General features: G+C 43.2%; 1 long non-coding RNA gene across 1 annotated transcript in view; it reads left to right on the plus strand.

Moving 5' to 3' along the window:
• LOC120801531 overlaps positions 1 to 4,558 on the plus strand; it is a 42,042-nt gene extending 37,484 nt beyond the window's left edge. The window contains exon 4 of the long non-coding RNA XR_005709109.1: positions 4,464 to 4,558. This is a non-coding gene — a long non-coding RNA (uncharacterized LOC120801531). The remainder of the gene's footprint in view (positions 1 to 4,463) is intronic.
• The last annotated feature ends 13,268 nt before the right edge of the window (positions 4,559 to 17,826 follow it).

Below are 17,826 nucleotides of genomic sequence, written 5' to 3' on the forward strand. Positions count from 1 at the left end.
TGTGAAATATGTCAGTCTTGTGGCAGTATCATCGCGCTGCCAACCGTAGCCCATACTTTCCAAGGGTGTGGGCACAGGCGAGCGGTTAAAAAAAAAAAAAGGGGGGGGGCATTAGTTCTAACCTCTCCATTTGCCCAGGGGCCATACTCCCACCACCATGTGTCGGCTGAGTAGACTACTGTTAATGTTGGGAAGTAATGTATGGGTCCCAGTGCTAACTCCCTGCCTTTTACATCTCAATCAGGTCACTCTAGTTTATTTATATATTGTCAGGGGGCAGGGGGGAGGGAGCACAGGGGCTAAGAGATGAATGTGGCAGTTTTTACCTCTCCCTCTCTCTCTCTCTATTTAGTTAGCAAAAAGCTTTTATAATGAATTTGAAAGGCGGCACAGATCCAAGCTTTTGAAATTCCCAGAGCTCTGCTAAGTGAAAGACGAGGCGGGGGGGTGAAGAGAGAGAAACAGAGAAGCTGAAAAAATTTAATGCATTAACTCTCAAAATGTGGAATGGATTTAAAAAAAAAAAAAAAACTAAATTAATGCATCTTCATTTTTTCCCTTGCTGTTTTCTTTCCTCATGTCTTCATTAGTATTTTCCTTTTCTGCCTCTTTTTCACCTCCCTCCTCCTGTTGCACTCTACATTTTGCTCTTACCCAGTCGGTCGCACGCTATTAAACAAACACTCCTAATATTTTGAGCTGGCTGGCAGTTTGAATTTCATCTCGCCGACGCATCTTGTTTCTCTCAAGCCCTGACTGTTTTGACATGCGCCCCGATTAAATTATAAACAAGCAGGCCTCCTGATGGTGATGCTGGAGCCACTAATTTCCCTAATTGTTTGCAGTTGTCTGGGAGGCGAGGCTAGGAGGCCCGGGCCTGATCCCACTGACTGGCACGGCCTAGTTAAAGGAGCGAGGGGGGGTTAGAGAGAGAAAAGCAGGGAGAGGGGAGGGAGGAGAGGAAAAGACTGAAGAAGCGAGGAGACGGAGGCAGGTAAAGCAGAGAGGGGTGAGGGAAAAGAAAAGAGGAGGGTAAGAAATAAGAGTAGAGGTCTAATTAGGACTTCCTCAGTTGGTTTACTCACCAGCCTTCAAACACACCCATTACTGACCAAAATGGCTGATCTACAGTGGCACGGTGAACAGTGGAAAAGTAAAAGTACTTGTTCTGGATAAAAAGTAAATAACATTACCTTATTAGGCTGTTAATATGATGCATCAGTACATAACTAGAACTTTGCTGATTCAGTGTACAGGGTTGTTGTTTTAGTTTATTTTAAACCTTCGCTGACTGAGTCTTTTGGCCACTTGGGGGCCGTGGAAACAAGTTGTGAAAATATCATCACATTTTAAGTGGATATGGTGAAACTTGTTAGCAGCCAGTTGCTTATTTTCACATCCAGCAGTTATGGGACAACATGATCATTCTTCTGGACGAATCTGAGTCCAGTATTCTCTCTCTTTTAGCTCTGTTTTTGGTCTCTACCAGCTCCTGAGGGAAATATCTGGCTCTTCAGCTGCTAAATGCTCCACCATGTCCACCAGCTGCTCTCTGACTGTGTCTGCCTGATGTTTGCTGCAGAGCAGGTAGTGGACAGAGGCTTTTTTACAGCTGTTTCTCTGAAAACATCTGCCAGCAGTAAAGTTGTTGGTCAGACAGATCAACAATGAGCTGAAACTCACTATAAAGCTCTGTAAAGCCGAGGGGAGCAGCAGATTAAGCCGATAATTCTCTGTAGCTTCATCTCTTTTCACACTGTCTGGTACATTGTTAATATTAGCTGCTTTAAGTACTTTACACACAGTGTTTTAGTTTAGTCCAGCAGTTCCCAACCTAGGGGTCGGGCCCCTCCAAAGGCTCACAAGATAAATCTGGAGGGTCGTGAGATGAGTGATAGGGTAGGAAAGGAGAAAAAAAAACTTAAAATCTGGTGAACAAATTTATATTCATTTTTTGACTTTTCTTTAATTGTTGCTTTTTTTTTATATTTAATAATTCTACCCATTTTGGCATTGAACAATTATTTAAATGAAGCCATTTGAGAAGTCTCTGGTGGAGCTGATACATCCTCAAAGAGATCTGAAACATGACTAGGGGCCTCAACTAGACACTAGATTTTTTTTTTTTTCTTGTTTTTTTTGGAAGGGTCACAAGCCAAAATGGTTGGGACCCACTGGTTGAAGTTTAAACAGTGCATCGTAATGTTTGTAATGTAAAATCTTAATGTTAAAATGAGCTGTCAGATAAATGCAGTGGAATGAAAAGTACCAAATTTTTCTGTGATTTGTAGTTAAGAAAAAGTATAAAGTAACAGTGCAGTAATTATAGCATTTTGTATGGTGGGTGGGCCTATGTTAGCATAAAATGAGGCCAGGAAAAATTGTGAAATAATAAGAACAGATCACTCCTCTGTTTCTCTTTCTCAGTCCTCATTTTTTTCTGCCTTTGCCCTTCTCACCTTCAGCACATATCCAATGTCACATGTGGCCGAGTTCCAGCAGTCACCGATCACAATACGCCACAGCAGCCCATGATATCATCTGGCTTTCCAGTTGGCCGTGTTTTCCAGATCTCCAGTGGGGCAGCCCACTTAAACAAGCCTACTGTCTGACACAATGACTCACTTACATACGCATGCTGCTAAAAAGCAAAAAACAACGACAGGGGCATTTTTTCAAATATGCAGCCTTTGGAAGCCTCTCAGCTTTCTCTATTAAACTGCAGTGGTATGCTCTTTTTGGTTTAATTTCTAGGCCTGTATCATCTCAGCCATCGCAGTAATATGAGATAAAGGTTAACACTGGAAAACACACAAAGTAGGAGGAAATCTGTTGATTGTGTGTGTGTGTGTGTGTGTGTGTGTGTGTGTGTGTGTGTGTGTGTGTGTGTGTTTGTATGTGTCCTGTTGCAGATGGGAGTGGATGAAAGACTTCTGAGCGGAGCTGTGAATGTTATCCACACTGGCATCAACAGACAGGCATCGTTACCTGGCAGACAGGAGTGCACTCATATCGCTGCTGTCATCACCCAATCACTGGTATCGTCTGTGTGTGTGTGTGTGTGTGTGCGTGCCCAGTAAAGGCTAATTTAGCGTGACAGTGGAGATGGCTGGTATTGTTGCTGAGCAGGTGAGCTAATACACCTTTTTTACGCAGAGGTGAGCTGGAACACGTACACGAAACCAAACTTCTCCAGCTTCTGCTGGTGTTACAGAGTGAAGTAGGAATCGGCAACGTGGTGACTTTTGGATATACTTTTAGCCATGCTAGCTGAATGGCTTTGGGGATGATAATGTTGGTCTGTCCGTCGTTTTGTTCACCGCTTTGATCCAGACTGAAATAACTCAACAACTATTGATGGATTGCCACGAAAGTTTGTATTCAGGGACGCAGGAAGTAGGGGTGCTGAGGGAGCAGCAGCACATGTGTAAAATCAGGCAATGTGCAGTATAAACCATCGATTCATTAAGAGTTCCAACTTATGTGTTCCACTGGGAAATACTGTAGTACAGTACAGTGGTAATTGGTTTTTTGAAAGAGATTTCAGATGATACAACATAAGAATAAAAACTTTCTTCAACCGTGCAGCAGTGACACAGAATGCACATCGGTAGATCTGCGTGTACATTTTTAGGGCTGGGCCAAAAATATTATCACATATTATCAATATCATCACATTATCACAATATTTTTTTTTCATATTGGTCGATATTGATAATTATTGATATGCAGTATACATTTGATATCATTTATGAGGAAGGAAACACATTCAACATGTTTGTCAGACCTCAAGGATGTACACTACACAATTGGTTTTGGTGAGTAACACTGACTCTAAACAGGAATGGTTTGTTTAGAAGAAAAGTCCACAGGGTCCCATTTTAATTTGAAGTTCACATGGTATATTGACTGTGGGAAGGTCTGCTATGGTTCTAAACTGTCACTAATTTTTGAATCAACATCTCGATGCTCCCTGCAACCAAGGTGGTTTAAATTTACACCTTAGTGAGGCAACAGCAGCGATGCTTTTTAATAAACATCACACAAAAGATCAACGCGTTGTGCTACTTCGTTGGCCATTGTACACCGGTACTGGCAGTCGTATTTACTTCTATGGGCCACATAAAATAAAAATTGGACTCACGCCACTAGAATATGCTATTTGAGCCCTTTTCGTACGGGATAATGACAATAAAGAGAGACAGGAGCGACTGCTGCTGTGGTTTGAGCTAATGCCACGATGCTAGCGCTGCAGTTGGGGAGCAAAGACTTTGTCGTTCTATAATCTCGGTGGGACGGTAAAATTACCTTTTCCAATGGTGAAAAAGGTTTGTTGTTTTTCCCATCTTTGTCAGCACAGGTCGCCTGCATATCTTGAACGGACATCGCTCCGCGGTTTATCCAGCTTCAGAAATCCCAACCATCTCTTTCTCTCTCTCTCTCTCTCTCTTTTTTTTTTTTAGATTTCCGTTGGCGTTTCTGCTTTATTTGACATCAACAGCAGAGAGAGACAGGAAAGACAGGGCAGAGAGAGATGCAGCAAAAGGGCCGGGCTGGATTCGAGCCTCGGGGCCGCTGCGGGAAGGACTCAGCGTTGATGCGTGGTATGTGCTCTACCTACCTGTCTTCCCCACAACTCCCACGTCTTGTGCAGGCATCTGACTCTCCTCACCGTCCGCTAAATTTTACGGTTCCACCAAAGTGTGTGTATATGTGTGCTTTTGCTTTTACATGTCAGCTACATAAGGCTATTGCTGTAGCCTAATAAGGTTATTGTGCAGGCGGGGGTTGACCCAAATGAGAACAGGTACATTTATCGTAAATTACTCATCAGTTTATCATCATTAACATCGTTGTGGGAATTTTTTCCGTGATAATTATCAAGATCATTTCATTGCCCAGCCTTATACTCTTGTCTCCTGTATAAAATGGCTGTGTCCTCACTGCCCTGCATTATTATAAACTACACTGCCTCTTCTTAGTTTGATGTCATTAGTATGCAGATGCCAGCACCCTCACGCTCACTGGATTCCAGCTGCAGACGTTCATGTTCCCCAGAGGATTAATCCTACTGACTGTAGCGATCCCCTGTATTTGCCACTAGTACCAAAATGAGGTTACAATATCTTGTCAACTCTCAGATGGAATCACATGTAATTTGCTACAGATATTCACACTCTCTAGAAGATACAGCCTGATAACTATGGTGATCCTCTGACTTTTCCACTAGCGCCACCAACAGGTCAAAGTTTACTTATTCGGTGAAATATCTCAACATCTACTGGATGGACTGGCACCAAATTTTGTACAGGCATTTGTCGTTCTCAGACAATGTATCCTAATGACTTTGTTGATCCTGTGATTTTCATTTTTCATTGAAGTATCTAAACAACTATTGGATAGATTACCTTGACATTTGGTACAGATATTCATGGTCCCATGACGATGAATAGCAAAAAATACCTGCAAAACTAATGACATGCCCAGCAGCCTCAGCTTTACTTTGCGTTTAGTGCTAAGTAGCACATGTTAGCATGCTAACAGCTGCTGGCATGGCTGTAGTCTCTTAGTCTTGTTAAATCAGGACATGCTTCTTCTCTCCTATGTTTTATTCTCTTCACTTGTATCTCTGTCTTTTCTCATTTTGTCCCTCACTCCATTGCAGAACAGTTGTTTATTTGTGTGTGTGCGTGCTTGTGTGTGTGTTTGTGTGTGTCTGGCGTGCGCGTGTGTATGCGTGCGTGTGCGTGTGTGTGTGCGTGTGTGTGTGTGTGTGCATGTGTGTGTGTGTGTGTGTGTGAACTACTGCTCTGTCAGGTGTGTAACTATTTCAACGGAAGGAGCCCATTATGTGACAGCTTGTGGTGATGAATATTGAATACGCTGTGTGCCCATTGCTAATGTCTGCGTGTGTGTGTGTGTGTGTGTGTGTGTGTGTGTGTGTGTGTGTGTGTGTGTGTGTGTGTGTGTGTGTGTGTGTGTGTTGCTGCTGTAAAATATGTGATAAGATTTGAATGATCATTTCTCAGGGAGGAAAATGCATGCAATGTAGAAGCTGCATGGTGTTCTTGATTTTAGGTTATTAACAAGCACATGCACAGGCAAACACACACACACACACACACACACACACACACACACACAAAAACAAACATTCACTACACACTCTCTCACACACACAGCTACATTAATGCACACAGTGTGCTCATTACTTATTTTCACAGTAGTAAATATTTGAATGATTCTTGTTTGTCTTTGGTCTGAATGAATAGCTGGAAACCAGAGGTGGAAGGACACTGGTGTTCTGCCAATCTGCAGAATGATTGTTTGGGTGTATTAAGATAAACAGACAGAGAGAATAAGTGACAGATGCCCATTCAACCAGGACATGCTTCTCAATAGGCTACGGATGCAGTTAATACCTAATGAGAATTCACCACTTACATTCACAACTGCTGAACAGGCCGGTTACTGACTGACAGCACGCTGCTGCCCGTCAAGTTTTGGGCACTTAATGTAAAGACATGAAATTATAAGCACAGGAATGAGATGTGTCCATGAGGGTTTTTTCAAAATGGGCAGCATCGAGATCATTAACAGTGAAGTCTGGTGAGCGTAAATCCGAGAGAGGGGCCTGATGTGACACTTAAGGTCATTAAAGGTTACTTTACTAAAACGATGAATGATCGTAATGGCGTCACTTGCTAGTAGGCCTTTTTCACAGGAGAAATTTCGACATGTCGCACAAGCGCCGTAACTTGGGGTGTTTGGGGATTTACTCGCTTAAATCTCCCTAAACAATATCTTCCTACTGTCCAGCTGTCAAAATCAAGACGAGAGGAAAAAAAGGTGGTAAAATGTTGATAGATCTGAGTCACCTTTAGCTCTGTGTTACTGAAGGGGCTTCTTTTTGCCCTGGGTCTCAACTCTCAGGCTACGTACACGCAACAAACTGCACGGCCCTCCGGCAGGCAAGAGTTGTACCTGCAGCCTGAGAGGAAGCCTGAAGGCGGCAATCGGGGCTTAAAACCATACCTACAAAACTCATCTATGCATCTTTTTGGGTTAGAAAAAAAAACCAACTTTTGAAACCAAACTTATGCCCTTGATTGATAATAAAATTAATAACGGAAGAATTCCACACAGGTACACACATTTTGCTAAACTACAGCCACTTTTACAGATTTTACATGCTGACAAACACAACACAAAGTCAAAATTCAGTCTCATTTGGTACAGTGACATGCGCGTATTTGCTCTGTAATGTTTTATTTTGTGGTAATGAATTTATTTAATAATGTATTTGAATGAAAATGTATTAGTTAAATTACAGTAAGTAGGTTTCCAGACTGACCTTTTCTTGTTAAATTTGTTTATTGGTTTTTTAATACAGAAAAACGTGGGACACGTGGGGTACGGGCAGGAAAACTGATAAAATATTAACAATCAATGCAGTTAAGATTAGTAGATGAGATATTTTTACCAAAATATGGCTACTACTCTGACCAAATAGTCTTAACTCAAGTCTTAAAGCTGCATTCACTGATTTTTTTATTATTATTATTTTTTTTTTCCACCACCTGGGGGCAGAGTGAACGAGTTGTGAACACAGAGTTGAGGCAAACTAATTAGCAAACTGTTGCTATTTACACATCCAGCAGATATGGATCAACATCAGTGTTCGTTAGAAGTCATGCTGAAGTCATGTTCACCAGCCGCTCTCCGACTGTGTCTGTGTGGTTACGGTGGCTTTTTAGAGCTTCTCGGGAAGAGCTGCGTGTCGCAGCAAAGCAGTAAAGCTGTGTAGCGTGAAACCAAAAAGGCGTTAGCTGAGAGGCGCCGTGGAGCTCTGCAGAGATGGGGGGAACTGCAGAGTCAGGTGATAATTCTCTGTGGGGGTTATTACTACGAGTGCCAACTCTCACACACAAGTAGTCACGTGTTGTAGTAGCACAACTGCATGTGCACTGGCCAGCTAGTATAGTAGATGGACCTTTGCTTTAGCTTATTTCCTCATGCTACTGTTAGCAAGGTGAAGAATGAACTTTCACACCCGGTCACTGCTACTCCCGTTCCTTTTTGTGTTCAAACACACATTTACAGTATTTCTGTGAGACGGCACCACAGTTACCACAAATTGTGTTGGCTACTCTATACACAAAATTGCTATCCTACCAAAATAGGCAACTGACTCGACTGTGACTGAGGTTTGTTCGTTAGCGGCAGTCTCTGCTCGCCAGATCTGCTTTGCTATTCTCATCGCTGCCGCATTCCAGCAGTTGCTCCTGGTTCTCTGTCAGGAAGCATCAGTGCTGGGTACGGCAGCGGCTGGCACCCGGGGACGGCCCCGGGCTGCTCTGTCCGGCACACACCTGCCCTCTGCTCGCCCACCACGCCAGACCCTCCACCCTCCCTCCATCACAGCCTGAGGGAGAATGGGCTGTGCCTGGGGCCGAGGTGAAGGGTGACGTGGAACCGAAGGCTGATCTCATGGCCCCTGATGTTTCCGGCTCGATCCGCTGCCTGAACACAACAATCAGTTGCTGCCCGACACCTCAAATCAGCTCCTGTGACGGACTCTGAAACAGCCTCACATTTCGTCTCCCACAAGTGACGCAGGCACACCAAGACCCAGCAGCAACACGATGCATTTCTCTTCCAACTTTCATCACAGTCAGATCAGTGGTACAGCCTCTATGACCTTCTAATGGTGGATTTTTTGTTTTACTTTAATTAAATCATCCTCACTGTGGCAGAACATGGGGCTCAGTGATTCTTTTCTTTGTCACACATGATAATAAACTGAATATCTTTGGATTTTGGACTAGATATTTGAAGATGTCGCTTTAGACTCTGGGGAATTATAACTGGCATTTTTGACTATTTGGCATTTTGTAAACACAATGTTTACTGGATTAATTGAAAACAAATAATCAGCAGTAGCAGCCCTATGACCAACACAGTCCAATCATTAGCTGATGTCTTTCAGGGTCTTTCACATGAAAATGCTTAGAAAAACCAAGATGTTTATGAGATAATTCTGACTTTTAGTTTAATAAACGAAAAACGTAATACGGCATAATGAACGTAAGATCTGATCCACTTAGGTTTATTTAAGCTGTTGAAGACCTAAGAACCACAGACAAACACTGAGTGACTCTTTCCCCAGGTGACTCCTTAAACTAATATTATCTTCCTCATTTCTTGGATGCTGCTGTGGTGGAACAATCCCCTCTCTCGGTGTGTATCCAAGACAAGACTTTGGTTTAAAGTGTTTAAGTAAATCCTTTGATGGATGAAATCATTACATTTGCCCTCATGTATATTTCATGTCCCAGTCCAGATTAGTTATTCCAGGGTTTAGAGAAATGCTGAGTGCGATTTATTTTTAATCACAGCAGCTGTTTGCCTTCTCGTATTGAAGACCTCGCCTGACAGAGACCCAGATTGGATGAGACAGAACTGACCCTGTGTGACCCCTGCCATTTTTAATTCACACAGCGTCCAGGATTTTACAGATGAAACTGTTTCCGTTTTAAGTAGACTCAGGCTGTGCTTCATACCAAATTAATTCACTCTCTCAAACACACATGTCCAATCAAACAAACACAACTGCGGTTCCCAGTCATACTCCCGCCGTCTCCCAAGGCACCATCTGAAAGTATTCTGATCAGCTCGAAATGTCACAAGCCATATTCGCTGAGGATTCGATGAAAGGCTTAGTCCTGACAAGCAGTTGTTAATCTCGCCGTAACATTTGGCTAATTGAATGTCTGCTGTTGTTTACTGTTTGTTTCCATGTTGCCCCTCGAGTGACTACCACCGCTGCCTTCTGTTTCCTCGGTGCGCTGGTGCTGACGTACAGCGTTGCCATGCCACAAGCCCACCAGCTGCCCCGCTGCTCCGCGGCTCCCGTGGGAGATCGCTCCGTGAGGAAAGTCGTATCTCTCGCCTTTAGTGTCCTCACATCTGCACCTCTTGCCTGCATCGCTTGTTCCGGCTAACAGGACATTATTAGGTTATGTCCGGTGAACTCTGATATGCATTGGATGCGTGTACCGAAACGCTACGGGCGAAGAATAAGTTAATATTACCACGAGAAAAATCCTCGTCTGTGATTGTGTGGTCCCTCATAGTACATCTATATATGTGTATCCATGCTTTGTTCACGCTTGAATATTCGGTAATACGTATGTTCTTGACCCACGCAGACTGACAGTGCATCTACACATCTCTCCCGAATACAGCGGAGGGCCACAGGTGTGTGAGCCCACTCCACAGAGAGCCTCCCCTCTGATGCTGCATTATGGGTAATAATAGTTAGCAGCAACAGCTGTGCCCCCTCTCCCCCCTTCACCTCTAATGTTCTCTAATCATCCCTCTATCAGGGCCTAATACCCTGCAGTGGTGCCCTCACAGCTGTCTGAGGGGCCCTGGGTATCGAGACACCTGTCAATCTCTCTCTCCCTCATGCACACACAAACAAACAGAAGCACAGGCCAAAAAAAAACCCCAAAACAAACCAACCAAAAAAAAACAAAAACTGAAAGTTTACCGCATTCTCAGACAAGAGGCGCACGCCCCAAAGATCCCACCGGCACATGTCATCAAGCTGAGACCGTCCTCCCAAGGGAAACGTCAGCATCAGTCAAATGCTGACATTTGTTTAAGTTCAAGACCTTTAGTGACTGTGAGAGTTATGGCTCCAGTTTGTCAGTGGCATCAGAGGAAATGGTGTGACGGTGTCATAGAGCCACAGAGCACAAGCAGGGAGTAGGCAGGGGTGGATAGGTCAACAAAATGTTGACTTTGAAATTGCACAGGGGTCCGTACCGAGGTGGTTCCCAAGTCTGTCTGTTAAGCCCTTAGTATTGAAGTCATTCGATCCAAACGTTTTTAGTAAAAAATACTGATTATAGATGCTCTAACCACAGCAGTACCAGATCAGAAGTTTGGATTTGTTGTTTGGAAAGGCACTGACAAATGCTGTGGTCAGATCAGAAAACACGTGTTTAGAGCTGCAACGAGTGGTCGGGTAGTCAAATGACAGAAAATTAATCATTCGCTATCGTGACAATTTCTTCTGATTTTCTCTGTTTTATATAATGTAGTTTTTGGTTTTTGCTTTGAATTATTAGTTAGACAAAACATTTGAAGACAACGCCTTGGACTCCGGAAAACCGGAATAGACATTTTCCAATATTATCTCATGATTTATAGACTGAATGATAAATCGATTAATTGAGAAAATAATTTGCAGATTAATTCATAATGAAAATCATCGATAGTTGCAGCCTTACATTTGTCGTCCTGGTGCGCAATGACAAATAACTTTGTAGTTTACAAGTTTTTAGGCACTTTGGATGTTTAGATTCCTCTGCATCATGAAACACCATCATGGAGGCGTCTGATCTGTCCCAGATTCATACTGCGGCAAGACAATGAGCCCAAACACACAGCCAGAGACATAAACAAATGTCTCAGAGACAAGAAGAACAAGGATTCCTGCAGCAGGTGGTCCGGCCCCCACAGAACCCTGATCTCAACATCATGGAGCGAGTGTGGGATCACATGAAGAGACAGAAGAAACTCGGATCGGTGGCAGGTTCTCCAAGATGCTTGGAACAACCTACCTGCCAAGTACCTGAAAAACTGTGTGCAGGTGTACCGAGGGGAACCGGTGCTGGTATCAAGGAAAAGGGGGGTTTCGTCAAATACTGACCTTTTTTTCTGTTTAATGCTTTGTATGAAGTTAATTGATAAATGAAAACTGTCCATGGCGTTATTTTTGAAAGCATTCTCACTTAACTTTTAGTGCCTGAGACTTTTGCACAGTACCGTAGATGAAAAATATAGAAGCTATAAATTTGCCTTGGAGAAAAAAAAAATGTTCAAAAGGAGATCAAATTAGCGTCCCTGGTTTCTAAGAGACTTCCCAGAAGCCATCACCCAGGCAGATGCTCAGCTCACACAGATGCAGCTAGCATCTCTGAGAACCACAGACCTCTGGGTGGTCTTGCTGCGTGCATTACTGTCAGTCAGTCTGCATGTCTGTCCTAACCGAGCAGACCAGACTCCCATCCAACTTCTGACGGACCTGCTGTTTAACACTGGGAAGCTGATATATGTTTAACTGCAGCGACACCCCGCAGGCTCTTCAGGCGCTTTATGACACAGCATATGTGTGTGTGTGTGTGTGTGAGAGAGAGAGAGAGAGTTTGGGCCTGCTGAGCCCGGCTCCGCTCTGTCACAAATCCTGTCTGCTAATGACTACCAGCTCTATAGGACCTGAGGCAGGAGGGGTTAAAGCCCACCAATTGAGCGAATAATGAGTTGAATTAGGAGATTTAGGGATGAGGTGGAAGGAAAAGGGGATGGGTGGTACTGAATGAAAACCAGAGGTGCTCACCACAAAGCTGCGGAGCAGAGAGGCTGTGTTGGAGTGCAGTGGGGGGTACAGCAGGGTGGTGGTGAGAAAGCCGGGTGAAAGGAGTGTCATGAGAGAAAACATTCTGATATTCCCGTCATGCTCTCACAAACACATTTGTGGATGTAATATGCATTTAAGCAACTGTCATGAGAAGGAGTCCAGAGACAGAAGAAGCAGCGACTGGCCCACAAATATTATTACTGGAACAAATGTCATCACTGTGAGGAAATAACTTCTTAATCAGAACATTCAGTTCTGTTTGCAGGCAAAAGATTACGTGGGTGAAAAAAAAATCATTTCCATCCAGATTAAGTTGTTGTCGCAAAATTTTTGTTGATGGGTTTTGGACTGATGAGTTTGGGCCATTAAAAGGAAACTGCACATCTCAGTGTTTATCAGTTTTGAGGAGGCCAGGCGACGGTCTGATGAAGTTTATTTTTAATTTCCCTGGACGTCCATGGAGGTCTCCTTAGTAACACAATTTCAGGTCCAGTTTGCTTACATAAGAATTGGCAGGTTTGAAGAGCACTGTCGTTCAGATTGATTCGTTGGCCACTTATTAGCTTTATTTTGCATAATATTCTCCTTTACTAGGTTTGAAGCTGATTAGTTTTGGAATGAAATGAACACTCAGCAGATCGACTGTTTTCATTTGGCCGGGCAGCGCCTTGTCAAAGTTTATTTTTTAATTTCCTGGAACATCCATCGCACCCTTCTTTAGTAATAGTGCTGTTAAAAGCGTTTTCTTTTACTACATAAACACAGGAAGCTGCATTGTCATCGACAATTTCCAGTAAATTCCACCAAAAAACAGTCTCCTGGGTAGTATTTTTTCCATTCCTGGTTTTCTTTGATTGCATTCATGTACAAATGAAGCAATATTTGGTTCCTGTGGCCACGTAGTTGACTTGGCCCAGCCAGCCTCCCCTGCTCCCTGAAGCCAAGCCCTGTTCAAGTTTATACACAATGCACAACATTGTTCAAAAGACGAGGCGCTCTGGAACAGTCTGGAAGCCTTTGAACATCCTGAAACAAGCCATTCCAAGGTTAACTTGGACGGCTAAACAAACTCTCAGAGAAGAATGATTCATGGTGAAAAGAAGAAATGGATGACAGGTTTCTATTCACTGGATAATGAAAATATCCAGTGTAGCAGTGGAATGAGTAAAGAGAACTCGAACACCTGCTTCATTTCAAGAAGTGCCGATAAATTATTCTCGTTTTTCTTTCATTCTTCGGGGTAGCTTGGTAAGCTCAGTTTCTGCCTTGTTTAGCTTCCACAAGCGTCCAGCAGGGAGACAGGTAGACGGGCTATTTTGGGCGAAGGCACGGAGAACCTTCGGTGTGTCTCAGCGGGGATAATTATCCCACAGTGGCAGAGTCTCAGCGTGAGCTGATTGTCTTCAGGCAGGGAAGACAAGCTGAGTGGAAGGCGCTTCTGCAGGAAGACCTCGACCCTCCAGCTCATCACCGACACTTAGGCTCTATTGTTTACTGAAGGAGTCCAACAGACTGGCACGCACGGGCACACACACACACACACACACACACACACACACACACACACACACACACAATGCTTGACCCAACCCCTAGTGGCAGGTTAAACACCAAGATTGTTCTGCCCTGCCACACCTCATCAGAGTTGAAACTCATTATGGAGGCAGTTGAAGTAAGTGTGTGTGTGTGTGTGTGTGTGTGTGTGTGTGTGTGCGCTGCTTGTGTAGCTGATTGTCCTGAGATAGCCTGTCAGACGAGCTATTTTATTTGACTAATTTACTCAACTTGATTTTAGGGATGCCACATGGTTCCCGATTGACGAGGCAATGTCAGATGCTCTTTTCCCATCTGTTTAAAATTTGAGATAAGTCCTGCCCTGACTCAATTGTGTCTCAGTAGTTTCTTAAAGTCACCAATTAAAAAACAAAACAAAACCTTTTTTTTTAACCGGGAGTTGCAACAGATAAGCCACATTCCCCTCTGGAGCCGCAGACGCTGTGTATTGAGTGGTCTCGTGATTCAGACCAAAAACACCCCCTGCATTAAAACACTGCAGGGGGCTGCGTTGGTCTGAGCGTGTTTTTTATGGACCACTGACACATGAAATACAATACAGGAAGTCCATTTGGAGTAATAGATTTATGTGGTTAAAGGCTTATCAGACGTAAAAACACTGCATGAACTGCCCAATACAGACAGACAGGATTTACAGCTGTGGAAAGTTATCTCAGCAGCAATTATTTTATCTTGCGTTGCCACAACCACGAGGTAAACAGTCGAAATACAGTCTTCACATTACAAATCGGGAGAGTGCGCTTGCCTGCATTTGATTGGCCAACGGAGCCTCGCTTGATGACATCACATCGTGTTGCAGCAAAAAGTTTTGTCGGACGACCCTGCGTTGTTTTTCCAGAGCCTGTTGGCACCCCCGCTGTGCCGCCCTGCCGTTAAACGACGGGGCTCAAACCCGTCTGGATGCAGCCTAGGGCCGGTCACAGATTTGCTTCCCAATATGAGTTTGACAGGGTCATAAAAAAAATATACTGGCTTTGGATTTTATGCCTGATATTACTGTAATTCCAGGGCATCTCTGAACTAAGTGTTGTGTAATAGAAATGAATAAAACTTGCTGCCAACTGAGGAAAAAGAATGTTGTGGAGTGAGCAACAAGAGGAGAAATACAAAAAAAAAAGGAAAAAAAAATCTGCTGCGTCAGTCTTTGGGTTGGTTGGTTGAAAGGAGGAATTCTTTACCCAGAATACACAGCAAATTAGTGTTAAGTAATAGTTAGTGGGGCTAGTTTCACAAAATACCATGTGTTAGACTAGAGTTAGGCCCTTCGTAGCTCTGTTGTTAGCCCCGTTTACTACTGCTCAGTCCAAACAGTTCGACATATAGTCCCCGGGCTTTCTCAGAGCTGGCAGCTGTGTTTCATTAATCGATGACTGATGATGACAAAAGACGGGGGAGAAAGCCACAAGAAGACAAAGAGTTGTCACGGGACTTCAGGACGCCTTTAAAATTTTCTGTTTTGCTAATTCTTCACTCACCAAATGAAAAAAAAACTTTTTAATTTTTTTTATTTTATCTGCTTGAAGCCGAAGCTCCACTGGTCATGTTTTTTAGTTCAGGGGACAAGTCTGGTGATATTTTATATTTTTCTTATTGTCCCCAAAATTGACAAAGAACTGATCCCACCGACAAGTTTTATCTGTGTAGCCATAGCCCCATACCCTGTATATGTTATTCCACTGTTCCAGCAGCGGAACAGACTGCCGCCGAAAATGTTCCCGAACAAATGCGCCACTTCCTCCCGTTTGAGCCGGACACAGCATCGAGCCGCACTGTTGAACACGCTCCTTTACGACCATGAACATGCACGGTGCAGATCATTAGGAGTCGATCTCACGTACAAATCCATGGTTGAGAATAGTCCCCAACAAATGCACAATTTATTCCTGTTTGAGTAACGGCCGCTAAAAACTTCTGTGCGTTTCCAGTGGAAACCAATGGGCTGCGGGCTGAGAGCCAGGGCCAGGGTGGCAAAGGCGGAAAGTCCTGAGACATGCACCAAGCCATTGTTGGTTTTGCTCTTTTCGTGGGATTTGTTGACAATAACAAAAATATAGAATATCACCAGCATTATTGCTTTTTTTTCCTTTCCCCCAAAATACACCAGAGTTGGACGGCTTTGTGCAACCCATGCACTTCTCTCTGAAGACAGGCTGAAAGTCACCAGGTATATTTACTCTATTACTGTACTTCAGTACAATTTTTTCACACTTGAGTATTTGAATTTGATGCCACTTTATACTTCTACTTTATTACATTTCAGGTGGAAATGTTGTACTTTTTTACTCCACAACATCTTACTGACAGATGTAGTCACTAGTTAATTTGCAGATTGGGATTTTACGTTTGAAAAAAACATGTAAAATCACCCATAGGCTCCCAACCAATTTTGGCTCGTGACCCCTTATGAAAAAAGCCGTATCTGGTTGGGGACTGTTGTCACTGTTCCGATGTTCTAGGCCAATCTAGCAAAGAGACATTTCCCATCTAACCTTTTAAGCTGATTTTATCAAAATAACTGTTTGAGGCCTAAAGAGGTAAAGTTCTACAGTATTTCACAAAAAAACCCCCAAATGTTAGAATTCCAAAAACTTTACACAGATTTATGTAGTAGAACTTTCATTGATCTCATTGATCCTCTCACGACCCCTCAGATTTATCTAGTGACTCTTTGGAGGGGGCCCGACCCCTAGGTTGGGAACCATTGGGATACACTACCTAACAGTATATAAGGTAGTTAAGCTCCAGCCTGAACAGCTACAACAGTGAAATGCCAAACACACGTTGTTGCATCAGCATTAAAACTGTATAATATGTCAGTCACAGGACACGTTTTACTGCAGAACGAGTATTTTTACTTCTGATACTTTAAATGCAACTTGCAGATAATAATTCTGTATTTTTACATAAGAGGGATTTTGAATGCAGGGTTTTTACTTGTGATGGAGTGTTTTTTTGAGCGTTGAGTGTTGACATCGTTGAATTGGTGTTTTTACTGGTGTTTTCTTACACCACTGCCCCTGCTCGTCAGGGCCATTTTCCACACTGTGTTTTCATGTACTGTTTTCTGAAACAATGAAGGAAGTAAACATTAACAACAGTGGGACTGATTCTCAGGACAGGCCAATTGTCTTCAGTATCTGCTGGCTAAAGCGGGACTCTGCAGCCTCCAGAAGCTCTAATCTTGTGGGTCAGGAGCGGGACAGCGCTGGCTGCGTTTCGGTGTGAACTACTGTCACTCCCCACGCACTTATTGGAAACCCCAGCCCCCTGTGGCTTTACTCAGACCTTCAGTTGATTGACTCGGAGGATAACTCAGCCCAGCTACAAAACGTGTGTGTGAGGATCCACGAAAGTGAAATAAAAACAGACGATTTTGTTTTTTTTTGAATTCACAAATTTTAATTCACTTCGACACTGGATGAATTAAGAATTCATTGGAACTGCATTTGAGTCTAACCCTGATTCCTGTCATACAGAAAAAGCACAATGTTATCATATGGAGTGATTGGAGTAATAAGTAAAAGTCATCTGTTTTGAGTGTAGCAGCCGATCAGGATAGTCAAACAACATGCTATCCATTCTCAGATATCGTTTTGAACAGACTGTATACTTATACACAACTGCACCAGACATCGAACCAAAAAAACAGTTTGAATTCTCTTTTTTAAATACTCTTGTGATTCAATTTGCCTGGCACAATGAAATGAACTGATTTCACTGAGTTGTCCAAAGGAGGAAAAAAAAAAAAAACCCAACAGCACTCTTCTGGCACTCCAAACTGGCTCAAAGACTTAAAGTTACTCACCAAAATGAAAAATAAA

The sequence above is a fragment of the Xiphias gladius genome, chromosome 16 (assembly GCF_016859285.1).
Source record: "Xiphias gladius isolate SHS-SW01 ecotype Sanya breed wild chromosome 16, ASM1685928v1, whole genome shotgun sequence".
Lineage (NCBI taxonomy): Eukaryota > Metazoa > Chordata > Actinopteri > Istiophoriformes > Xiphiidae > Xiphias > Xiphias gladius.